General features: G+C 32.3%; 1 protein-coding gene across 1 annotated transcript in view; it reads right to left on the bottom strand.

The window, feature by feature from the left end:
• Positions 1-13,028, bottom strand: part of LOC115219083 (VPS10 domain-containing receptor SorCS3-like) — a 722,157-nt gene that overhangs the window by 421,051 nt on the left and 288,078 nt on the right. Inside the window, exon 3 of the mRNA XM_029789149.2 lies at positions 8,624-8,717. The gene's annotated coding sequence lies outside the window, so the exon portion shown is untranslated. The remainder of the gene's footprint in view (positions 1-8,623; positions 8,718-13,028) is intronic.

Below are 13,028 nucleotides of genomic sequence, written 5' to 3'. Positions count from 1 at the left end.
CTTGACTTTTTCAGGGTTTCAAAGACAAATGGGGAAAAAGGTGGAAGTTTTCCTCATACTAGTAATTTGGCCTGAATAATTTTTTTCTACTCTAGGCACATGGCTTAAAATTTTGGGGGAGGGGACCAGTCAATTAGATCGACCCCAGTATGCAACTGGTACTTAATTTATAAACTCGGAAAAGATGGAAGGCAAAGTTGACCTCGACGGAACTTGAACCCAGAATGTAAAGACAAACAAAATACCACTAAGCATTTCACCTGCCAGCTCACTGCCTTGCTTGGCCTGAATAATTACATCAGAAAAGGCTCCACTTAGGGTACACAGAAATAGACAAACTGGTGGTTTTAAACCAGGAGATGAATTATGTCACCTGGTTTAACACAAACACATGCACATATGCACAAAAAAAAACTGTGGCCTTAACAACAGAATTCTGGCCATTTTCATCAGCAAAATTTCACTCACAAGGCTTCTATCAACTGAGGCTATTGTAGAAGAGACTTGTAAAAGGTACCATGCAGTTGGATTAAACTTGAAGCTATGTGGTGGTGAAATGAATTCCTTATACATAAAGTTATGTTTACATTAACTTAAACTTAAATATGTAAAAATAAGTTCCCATTACCTGGAAATATTTTTAAAAGATGAATATTAGCTTGACTAATGCAATTACAACTTTGTATTTTAAAAACTAAAAAAGAGTTAAAACAGAGTGGAATAACATATATATATCATGTTACTGGAAAATATCAAAGTGGTTTATTGGCAAATAAACATGTGGAACAGTGGAACAGTAATAGAGGGGAAAAAGCAGAAAAAAATCAGAGAATTTATTATTTTTGCACATTAGCTGGTACAAAACAACAGAATGTTTTGCAGTATTTGGCTCACGCTCAGCTTAAACAAATGAACAAATCTAATAGTTTCTGTTTGTTACATTCAGAAGTGGTAGTGTGATTAAATAAATGCTTTCCTCTGATCACTATCTTTTTTTTTTTTTAGTTCAAATCACAAGAAAGTAGATTATTTATTTTGTCACTTTGGAAAGGCATGCCCATGACAACTTCCAAATTATTTTCCAACAAATATTTCAACTGTCATGCCTATTGCAATTAGTACTAAATGTTTTGTGTGATTAAGAAGTTTGCTTAACAACGATGTAATTCTCATTTTGATTCCACTCTGCACCATCATACAAAATTGTTTCCTACTATAGTGACAGGTTAACTGACAGAGTTTAATAGATGAAAACTGCCTTTCTCTCTCCCTCTCTCTCGATATATATATATATAGAGAGAGAGAGAAAGAGAGAGAGAGAAAGAGAGAGAGAGAGAAAGAGAGAGAGAGAGGGGGAGAGAAAGAGAGAGAGAGAGGGGGGGAGAGAAAGAGAGAGAGGTGAAGGTTTTTGTAAGCAGTATCAATTTTTACTATTCTGTAAATAATAATTATAGTATTTATAAGTTTAAAGCTTATAAGCAATCACCAAGCAATGACTAAAGAAAATGGTCTAATGATGGGACATATAAGCCCTTACTATTATTATTACTTACAGAAGTGTAAAAATCGACACTGCTTAACAAATACCTTCACAATAAAAGCACATGAAAGTTTGTTTACAAAAACAGCACTATGAACTAATTATAGTTCTTAAATCTGACGGAATGTAGCAGGTTGATGTGCTAGTGTAATGGTAGCATGAAAACAAAGAGGTGTGGGTTCGAGTCCCACACATATGGGAAAACCTACGCTTTTCCATCAAGGGCTTATATGCCCCATTATTAGACTATTTTATTTAGTCATTGCACATTTATTGCTTATAAGATTTAAGCTTATAAAATACTAATATATATATATATATATATATATATATATATAATATATATATATATATATATATGAAAATACAAAATGGAACAAGAACGCAAAACATCCAGAAGACGATACAAAAAACATGGATGGGTCATTCGAAGCCTTTAATCTTTAGTCAAGAACCAGATCATCCTCGCAATTTCGGTTGATTAATCTTGAGATTGCTCCAATCTGGCCAGCCCCAAGCTAACAGCATTAGATTCCTTGGCAAAAAGTTTCGAATGTATACAAAACAAGGACGGAAAAACGGACGATGTTACATGAATATAAATATAAAAATAATACGAAAAAACAATAATAATAATAATAATAACAGGACATCACAACAGGTGTCTCTCGACTAGGAAACGAATTGAATTCAACTGGCGTGTTAGGAATTGTGCCTTACGGCAAAGAAAAAAAAATATTGATGTACATACATGCATAAATGTATATGTGCATATATATACACGTATATGTGTGCATATATATATAAATATATATATTGTTTGTAGAAAACATAAATCCAGAGATGAAGCACACTCTAAGAGGAAGAGCAGTGAATATTTCAATGGGGAAGGCTGGTTTATGGGATTATCCTGGGTTTCCTGCCCATAAAGGGTTTAGCTTTATCGCATGTCATCAGACCCCCAAAACCTCTTCAAGGTCACACATACACACACTCACACACAAGAAAGACTATGCAACAAAGAGATGACAAAAATCATAGTTACATGAAGTTCAACAATCAAATGCACATGCTTGAAAAAGCACAGACATATAAAGAAAAAGAAGTGCATGCTGAGGATGAATATGCCAAAAAATAAACATGTTAAAAAGAAAAAAAATACTACAAGAAGCAAGACAAAGAAAAATATGATATCAAATATAAGATAAGTGTTTTACATGATGATTTTGAGGTCAAAGGAAAGCTAGGGAATGAAATAGAATGATTGAAAATGATGGCACAATCTGGTTCGCAATGAGATTGAGAAGGGAAAAAAGAATGAAGTGAAAGAGAGAGAAAAAGTGAAAAGAAAGGAGAAAAGGATATGTATGTGTGTTTGTGTGTGTATATATATATATATATATATATATATATACTATCTGAGTATTCCGTTGTTGCCAGCTAATTTTCACAATAGACCTTGATGGACTTTCAGAATTGCACACCCACATAAGTAGGGTTTTCTCTGTTTGACAAGAGTTTTTCAATTTTTTTGTTTGCACATGATGGAGGGAAGCATTTTATGAAAAACATTTTTTGAAATTTATGAATCTCCCTCCTCACTTCGAGATCAGTTTTGTCCAATATTTTTTTTTTGCTCTGTGCACTTAAAACAATTGGAGATGCCTTTCCAATAAAAGAAAAAACAAATTTTTCAGAAAATTTATTTTTTTCAACTCCCTCCCCTACTCCTCAACTCATTACTGGTTTTGTCCAACTTTTTTTTTACACTACACACTCAAAAATGATGGGAGAATCTTTGAAAGTAGAAAAAAATAATGTTTTGGAATTCGGAAAACCTCATTACAATTCCCACTTCCTTTATTTTCAAACAGTAAATGAGGCATAATTTATAAACAAAAATAAAATTAATTTTTTTTATTATTAATCCTGCATCCCCTATGAATCCTAAAATTTCTGGGATATTTTCGAAATGTTTTTTAAAATTACAAACAGTCCAAATCTGGAATTTGTTTCAGCTTACAATTTCAAAATAATTTTAAGACAAAAGGTGATTTAAGGGAGAGTTGGCTGTTGTTTCTAGCACATCCAACAATCACCTGGTACTTGTTAATATAAAAGTTGAATTATTTCACGTTGTAAATATTAAAGTTTTTCAATATTTTCCTCTCCCCATAAGCACATTTTAAGGAATGATGATGTGGTGGTCAACCTGTTAGGATTTAAGCAACTACAAAGGTTTTTTAATTTAAATTTTTAACCACCCCATCCAGCACCAAGCATGTTCGTGTGTGTGTGTGCATGCATGTGTGTATGTGTGTGTGTGTGTTAGAAAAATATTACAGAAAAGTATGCTATTAAAATAAATTATCTTTCATATACTTTTTTAAACCATTCTTTTACTATGATGGAACTTCTTACATGCACACACACACACATGGACAAACATACACACACACACACACACTTGGCATGAGTACTATACTTTTACAGAGAGTGAGAAAGAGTGTGGTAAATATATATAGAGAGATGGGGAAGTCTACTTTAAGAAAAGTGAAAAATGAAAGACATTGACAATTTGGTATACTGATGTAGCTTTTCACATTGAATCTGATTTTGTGATTCATTAATTCCAGCAAAAAGTTTAGAAAAATATTACAGAGAATTAAAGTTTCATCATTTTTTACCTAAACAGAAGACAGGATAAATACATGATAGCTGCGTATCATAACATTAGAAGATGAGGTTTTAAACAAAATGAAAGAAACTATGAGTTAATACATATGTATATATATATATGTATATATATATACATGTATATATATATATATATATTATATATATATATATAATATATATATATATATATATATATATATATATATACATAGTGAAAGAGAGAGAGTGAGTGAGAAAGAGAGAGAGAGGGGGAGAGAGAGAATGATAAAGAGTGAGGTAAATATATAGAGATAGAGAGATTGATGGTGACAGATAGAGTTTTTTTAAATCTAAAATTTGAGTTATATCTCGTAGTAAATTATATTTATTATTATTATTTATGGGTAACATTCTCTTTGGGACAGATTTCAAAAATCAAATTCGTTTTTCTCAAGGTTGCACTGTTTCAGAGCCCTTCAGGGCTTGACACACATACAGTTCCATTTATTTAGTAGATGATATATGAAGAAAAATTTCCTTGCATTAAAAATTATTGATTATATAAAACAAGTCTTAAAAAACAAAATGATACAAATCCTGATGCATAACTGAGATGCTTTGTCTTGCAATCCATTTTTGCATTAACCTTCAATTCTTACCCATTCTTTAATTTTTTGGTATTACTCTGTTCAATTATTTCACGCACCCCACAAGAATCTTTGCATTTTGTTACCTGCATTATTTCTTCTTCTGATGTGAATTTTACAGGTACCAAATGTGGAAATGGAGCATTCAAAATATTCAAGTTTTTCAAAATAATGGAAGAAAATTATCAACTACAAAAGAGTAGGAAGACAGACAAACCATAAATCCCTTGAGGTATCTGGCCCTGCTCGATCTGTAGAAAAGGTGTAGGCAGAAACTCCATAAGATGCACCCAGTGTAAGCTATGGACACATAAGAGGTGCAATAATATCAAAGGAAAGCTAACTGGGATGATAGTTTTTGTATGTGGCAAATGCTCAGGTGCTATAAACACTGAAAATGTGTAGAGAACAGCTTCTGTCACATTCCAGAGAGAAAAACTACAAGTAGTTGATGATAGCTTCTGTTGCCTAGGGGACCAAGTCAGTAGCAGGGCTGGATACTCTGATAGTGTAGCTGCTAGAATAAGAATAGCCTGGGCAAAGTTCAGAGAGCTCCTACCTCTGCTGGTGACAAAAGGCTTCTTGCCCAGAGTAAATGGTAGACTGTATGATGCATGTGTACAAACAGCCAGTGTTGTCAGTGCCTCTCTCATATTGATCTTGTCAGCCATGTCCTCTTACATGAGAGACAATGTGCCAGAGGTGGGGGAGAATGAATGTCCTAGACTGATGCTGTCACCACCTTGGGCTGTCATAAGCAAGTAAACATATATAAAAGAATAGAGTAAACTTATGAGCACATTATTTGTTAGCTCACAGGTTCCAGTCATCCTCTGTGATTGGAATAACAGTTATTCATTCTAAAATAGTAACTTGCAGTTGTTTATTATATAAGCACGTTCAGTCAGAACTAAAATGCTTTGTCCAATACAACTGTGTCCTTTTCAATGGAGAACAATTATAAAAAGCCACAATTGTGTTGTGAAAGACTTTAAAAACCAATCAATAAGTACCATAATTCTCAGTTCATAAAACATCAAAAGTGATGTGACAGATCCTATAATTAGCAAGGTATATTTTGGAAAAAAAATTTTAATGAATGATAAATATATTATGAAAGAATGTACTTGTAAACTCTATAATTAAGAACATAATAGCTGAATATTAAAAAAAAATTATTATCAGAGATGGTTACTATGAACTATCCACAGGGTTTATCAAAATCCAAACTATTCAACTCCATTATAATAAGAAGAAGAGTGTGTGTAAGAGAGGAACAGAAAATGTCACTAATAAAAAGAAAGAGATTTCCATCACCTCCTCATTTTAAGATTAATCTATAATATGAAATATGTTTCTCAAGGATATCACAGATACCTGAAGACCCCATGTTTAATTTACTAAATATATATCTATCAAAGCATAAATTATTGTTGTCATCTACACCAAAGTCACTGTTGTTAGCTGTTTCTGGATTATTGTTATCTTCATAAAGAAGATTATCTTATTGTTAGCCACTTTCTTACCGAGTCAACATTTTTTGTAAGAGTGTGGTTATTATTTCTAGCTGCCTATGACTTAACCACTTTGACATACTTAAGTCACAGTGAATTCTTTCAGCCTTGTTCCACTCCACTTCCACTTGTTCAAAACATTTGTAGTGGTTTGTTGAAAGATGTATTCACTGGTTGTAACTGCAACATTAAAATGCTGAGAATTGCTGCCATTTTAGTTTTTAATCACTCAATTATTCTTCTTCATTGCTTCCATTTTGTGGGGTTGGATTTGATTCCATACTACAAATGCTGTTTCTATCCTTTTCTTTTAGCAATAGGCCATATAGATGTTGTAACTACTTTTTCTAACTACAATTTCACAATGCCTTGTCCATTCGCCCTTTGTAATGGACAAGAGGAATACTGGATGATTTAATTTGCTTGGCAATGTTTTTCATTTAAAAATTAATGTTAGCTAGAGTTTTGTGTTGTCTGCACACAACAGGATAAAACAGCGGGCTCTAGGGGAACAATTTGATGCCCAGTTTTATTTAACTGCTTCCATCTTTACACCTTCATTTTTGACAGTTCACTGATTGTTAACAACATATTATCTACATTACCCACATGCTTTAGATTATAATTTGTTTTCTCTCTGCCATTGATCATGTATTTGAAAAACTCTGGGAATTTTCTGTATACATTTTAGGGTTCACACATGCACACATGCACATGCACACACACACACACAGTGTTTAGGTGGACTCTAACAATATTTTGTCTTCTCTTTTCAGGAACAGCTTGATGCATTGGTGAACAGTCAACAGCATAAGAATTACAGTTGTAGTTGAAAAAAAGTTAGCTGATATGGAGGATTGGAAGCCATCTGAATACTGGAAAAGAGTTATATGTATCATGATGATTTGCATCAGATAATAAAATGTTGACATCATGATTGCAGCTCAATGCTCAGGGAACACTGTAAAGGTTGTAAGACATGATACAGACAGCTGCAATGGAGACTACGAAGCTGTGAGATGTAGGAAGGGACACAGCAGGCATTCTGACAGTGTTCACATGGCAGAATTCATCCAACACCTGCAGGACAAGGTGATGGATGATCCAAGTAAGGGAATCTAGGCTTTGGTGAGTGAGATGGGTGTTGGAGTCATCACCATGAAACTGGCTCTGAATGAGAAACTTTGGCTACCACTCATACAAGAGGCACAAGGGACAAATTCCGATAGACAAGGTCAATGAGAACTGCTTAAGTAAGGCAAAGAAACTCCTGAACAAGCTGAGGCATCTTGTTGAGCTGCAGGATGATCTGATTCTTCCCAGATGAAAAGAACTTATATATATATATATACATACATAAATTCAGGGTGAATACTTGATAATTGTAAGCACCTGTATATACCATTTAGTGGTGTAGGTGATTAATATATACTTGATTAATATATTTTTGATTAATACATACATATATATATATATACATACATACATACATACTTACATACATACATACATACATACATCCACTCATACATACATACATACATACATACATACATACATACACATACATACATACATACATACATATATATACTTGAATGAAATCAATTTTAGTTTTTAACATAGAAGGTAAATATTACTATCATGTATCAAAATATGAAAATGAAAATGCAAAATTATATTCTCACATAAACGTTTTCATATAACAGCTTTACTGTAAAAATATTAGTGTATGGTTATCTCAAGGTGAGTTTTATACAACATAAACATGCATTTGTGTATGCATGGACACAAATACAGCAAACATGTCAAACACACCGAAATTTTGACAGTAACAAGGTAAAGAAAAAAGAAAGAAAATGAATCAACAACAAGGAGGAGCTGGATGTGTAAAGAAACCACCAACTGTACAGTTTAAGGTAGAAGACCAAATGGCCAACCAACTTAAACTGTACAGGTGTTGGTCACCTCTTACCATAGTAGTCATTGTGCTGTACTACTGAGTACATAACACTGCTTAACTAACAAGAAGAGCAGTTTCGGTTCTTATTCCATGAATCAACAATGCAGTCAAATTTTACTCAACTCACACCCCTACTATTATGAAAAGGAAGCTAAACAAATAAGAACAGATTCAACTTCATAGTTTATTGTAGGAAATGCTGTAAGGAAAAAAAAAGCATTTGCTTTCGCAAAACAAGATCCGAATCATGCAAGAATGGAATAATAAATCTAAAATTCTAATGGAGATATAAAACACAAACCTTGTTGTGATTGACATTAGATGTAAAATAATAATATATCAGAGCATTTTCTGTGAAATTAATTCTCTTGAATGTCCCTCCATAATCTTTGGATCTGGAAGAAGAAAAAATGGCAGTGTTGAAATGAAGCAACAATGTTAGCAACGAGAGCTGAAACCAAGAATTTCATTATGACTTTCACAGGTTTTATTAAGCATAAATAGATAAAGCTTAAATGGCTCCACAGTTTTAAGGAGAGATCCTGACAATATGTACACTATCGATACTATGAATAAGAATGAAAAATATGATGATAAATTGTAGTTGGAAAAAAAACGGTCACAGCATCTATATGACTTGTTGCAAAAAGAAAAAAAATCAGATAAAATCAGCATTTGTAGCATGGAATCAATTCCAAATGATGGTTTCTTATATAAGACAAAAATAATAATATAATCTGCTGCAATAGAACTAGGACTTACTTGAATAGAAGAAAACTTACCAAAGCAGAACAATTTGTGAAAGAAAGGGAATGCTGAAAGAAATGCTGTTACTTGAACAGTGCCATGGAGACATCAAGAATGTGAAAAATCCTGACTCATTGTGGGAGTGGCTTCAAAGATTTAAAGAGAAAAACTGAGAGTTTGTGGGTGGCTGCTCAAGATCAGGGTACTAAACATTATTTCAGTGAACAACAGTATTTACTCCATCATTTTGTTTGTTAAACAAGTGCAAGTAGGAAATATTGATTATCTTGCAGAAGGCCATGAAATGTTAGTGCAGAAGGAATACAAATGATGTCATGGTAAGACTTGCTTCTATTTAAATTCAACATTTTCTAAAAAAAAGTATGACTATAATACTTCAAACAAGTTGTACACTCATGTATCAGGAAAAGGTGTGAATGACCCTGGTAAACCAAGACATGAGACAGATAAAACAATTAAACATTTCACAAGAAACCAAAGATCATCATACATGATAATAAAAAAGAGAATGCCTTATAACAGATGTTTTAATCCTTTCAGACAAATATATATATATATATATAATATATATATATATATATATATATATATATATATATCTGTAAAATAATATGTGACAATTATTCAGTAGCCAAGATAAAACTCTGAGTTTCGGACGCCGAGGTGGAAATCCACACCACCATCTCCGAAACTCCGAAACTCAGAGTTTTATCTTGGCTACTGAATAATTGTCACATATTATTTTACAGATAAATTCCTCTATTTACATAATATTGAGGTCTCTTTCTTTCTTTTGTTATCTTACCGTTTTTACCAATATATATATATATATATATATATATTGCAAACAAGTAAGTAAAGAGAATCTCAAAAGATTTAAAAGTAGAGATATCCAGAAACAAAAGTGAAAGTTGTACCAGTTCTCCTCGAAGCATTAGGTTCAATCCTTAAAAAAAAAAAAAATCATATTACCTGGAACAGCTGAATATCAAGGCAAACATGCAAGTACTCCTAAAATCTTTCCTCCTTAGAATAACTCATATTAGAAAGCTACTATCTGACACGGACCTTTTGTCAGAATTTCGCAGTTATCATGAAGAAAAAACAATGGAAAACCATTTTATATCCATACTGGAGGAAGAGGAAGAAGGAGAAGAGGAAGAAGATGAGGAGGAAGAGGACAGTATGATGTGTAATAAATACAGATTGACTCTAATTATTGAATTGAACAAAATTTCAATATGTCTGTCTTCCCTGGGTTCAAAATGAGGAATATGCAGAATACAGTAATTTAAAATTTGAAGTGGAATAAGCCTGTATTCCTCTCTAGACAAAGTGATGTCATTAATTTTCACTTGTTCACAACTGGTAACAAAGAAAAGAAAGAGAAAAGAAGAAAGTAAGAACATGGAAAACAGGAAAGAGAACACTTAGTCAAACAGTTTTGTGTAAATGTGATGGAATTCTACCATTTTGTTCATTCCCCCAAGGAGTAACATTAGTAATTCACAAATATATTTATTCTCATGTGCTTTTAGGACCGAAAGTACAATGGTAACAGAATATTTTCTGAGAATGTATACTTTCAGGTGTTTCTCAAATTTACAACTATTTCAGAAAATATTCAACAAGTTTCATCAAATTATTGTTATTATGTATCACTATTATCACTATAGAGCATTGTAGAAGGAAGACAAGCACAGTTTGGCCATGCAGAAACACACACTCTTTGCTTGATCATTTTCGTGTCAAAATATTTTTTTTTTCGGTGGAAAATTATATATCATTAGAAAGTTCTTTCTTCTCATATAGTTTTGATCAAAATCTGTCACATTTTGTGCCAGTGCCCTTCAATCATCATGATATTTCTGCCCATTCACAAACTTTGTCCAGTTTTTATATTTTTGACTGCTAGATGACAGCTTTCATCCTACTTCAATGCACTGAGGCATTATAACTTGATTTGTGCTGAAAATCACACAGTCCTAAAGAGGACTTTTTCTGCTTTATTTTGTTACAGAAATCAATGGAGGTAGGTCAGATAATCATTATGAAAAGTGAAAAGAACATATTTTCTTTGAGATTTTTATATCATAAGAAAGAACAATTTCTCACAAATATAAACAGTCACTGCCAAATCTGGTCATGATGTGGCTAAAAGTGCAAAATCAATAAAGAGGATAGTGCTACCACAGTTGCTCATATAGGATTAATGCATGTTGAGAAGTCAAATGGAACATGAATCTAAGGCTTCGAATATTGAGCTAGAGAAGAATTTCAAATGGACAAATTAATTACTAAGTAAACATATTTCTATGAAAATTGCACTAAATTGAGCTACATAAGTCTTCTAGAGTCCAAAATTAGCATGGAATCATCTATTGTTTATTCCCTCTTGCTGTGGAGAGCAACATCCAAATTTTACCTAGCAGATATTCTTGTACATGTAAATTTAATTTTCATTTGAGAAATATTGGTCAAATTTCATCAATAAAAATTATATTGTGCAATGAATATTATTTGTAGATTATTAAAGTCTGAAGTGATTTTTTCCCCTTGATTTTGAATATAGTCAGATAATTTGTGGTAGTGATTATATATTCACAAGTAGTGCTAGTTCATTTTGGATTGTTCTTTTTTAATCTCTTGCTCCTATAAATGAGTTTATTCTAAGTTACAGATGTTTCTAATGCTAAATGAAGGAATTAGTTTTCATATTTTGTTGTTTTTTAATCTAGGTCTGCATACAATTCTGTGAAAGGTGCCAGGTGGTCGTGGAATGTACTAGAAACAACAGCTAAATCTCCATTAAATCAGACACCTTTTGTTTGAAAATATTTTCCGTTTTTTTCTGTAAAGGTTTCACCCATTGTTTTCACGTGTGTAGTATAAAAAAAATATATTGGCCAAAATCGGTCAAGAGGGCAGGTGAAAAAAAAACATTAATTTTCAAAAAAAAATTTTTTCATAAAAAGTTCACTCCTTCTCCCCCATCATTTTCAAGGCAGTGGTGAAAAAATACATTGGAAAAATACCAGTCAAAAAGGAGAAAATCCAACTTATGTGGGCATCCTGATTCAAAACTCCACCATTTTTAATAGTCCATTAAAATTTTATTGAAATGATATCATGCCCCCAAATCTCAGAAAATATTTAGTTCTATACCTACTACAAATATATTAAAACTCAAGTCCCTGTAGTTTGTATTTTTTGATTTAGCTAGGTCTGAGAACAACATGAAATCAACAGTTTATTACATGTAACAATACAAACTTTACATAAATATTGCCAAAAAAAGTTTTATTTTCAAGAACCTGAAAAAAGAAAAAGAAAAGGCAACTGCTATACCATGGACACTATTAATTTGTGTAATTTGGAGATGCTTATCACCTCAGATTTAAAAATATGACATCACAAATATGGCTAATTACCATTTAGAGCAATCAGACAAGATTTCAACCAATTCACTGACCATTTGACCTGTCCTATTTCCTAAAATATTCATCCAAATTTCACAAATGAGGTATCAAAATGTTTCTTTTTGCATACTTTCCAAGAAAAAGTACAGTAGAAATTACATTTAAATATTTTCAAAAATTCATAGTGATACCTACTGTTAGTGTGCCTGATATCATGTTCCAACCATCCACATGAGACAATAAGTCAAATCCAAAATCCCAGTTTCTGAAGATAAAACAGATTTGTACTGACATAGAGGGTTATCAGAAACATGCAAATACTTTTGTGTACCATTGTGTCAAAAGTTGTTGTGAATCACAACTGAAGGAAATTGCAAATGACATAGCTAAAATTAGCAAAGAAAATCAAACTTTCACTCCTAATTTTAGCATATGAAGTAAAATTTATGACTGTATTCCTTTAGTGATTAACTGACACTGAAATTTCGCTGGTATTTCTAAAATGTCCATTAAAGTTAC

The sequence above is a fragment of the Octopus sinensis genome, linkage group LG14, assembly GCF_006345805.1.
Source record: "Octopus sinensis linkage group LG14, ASM634580v1, whole genome shotgun sequence".
NCBI lineage: Eukaryota > Metazoa > Mollusca > Cephalopoda > Octopoda > Octopodidae > Octopus > Octopus sinensis.
This window is presented reverse-complemented; position numbering and strand designations above follow the sequence as displayed.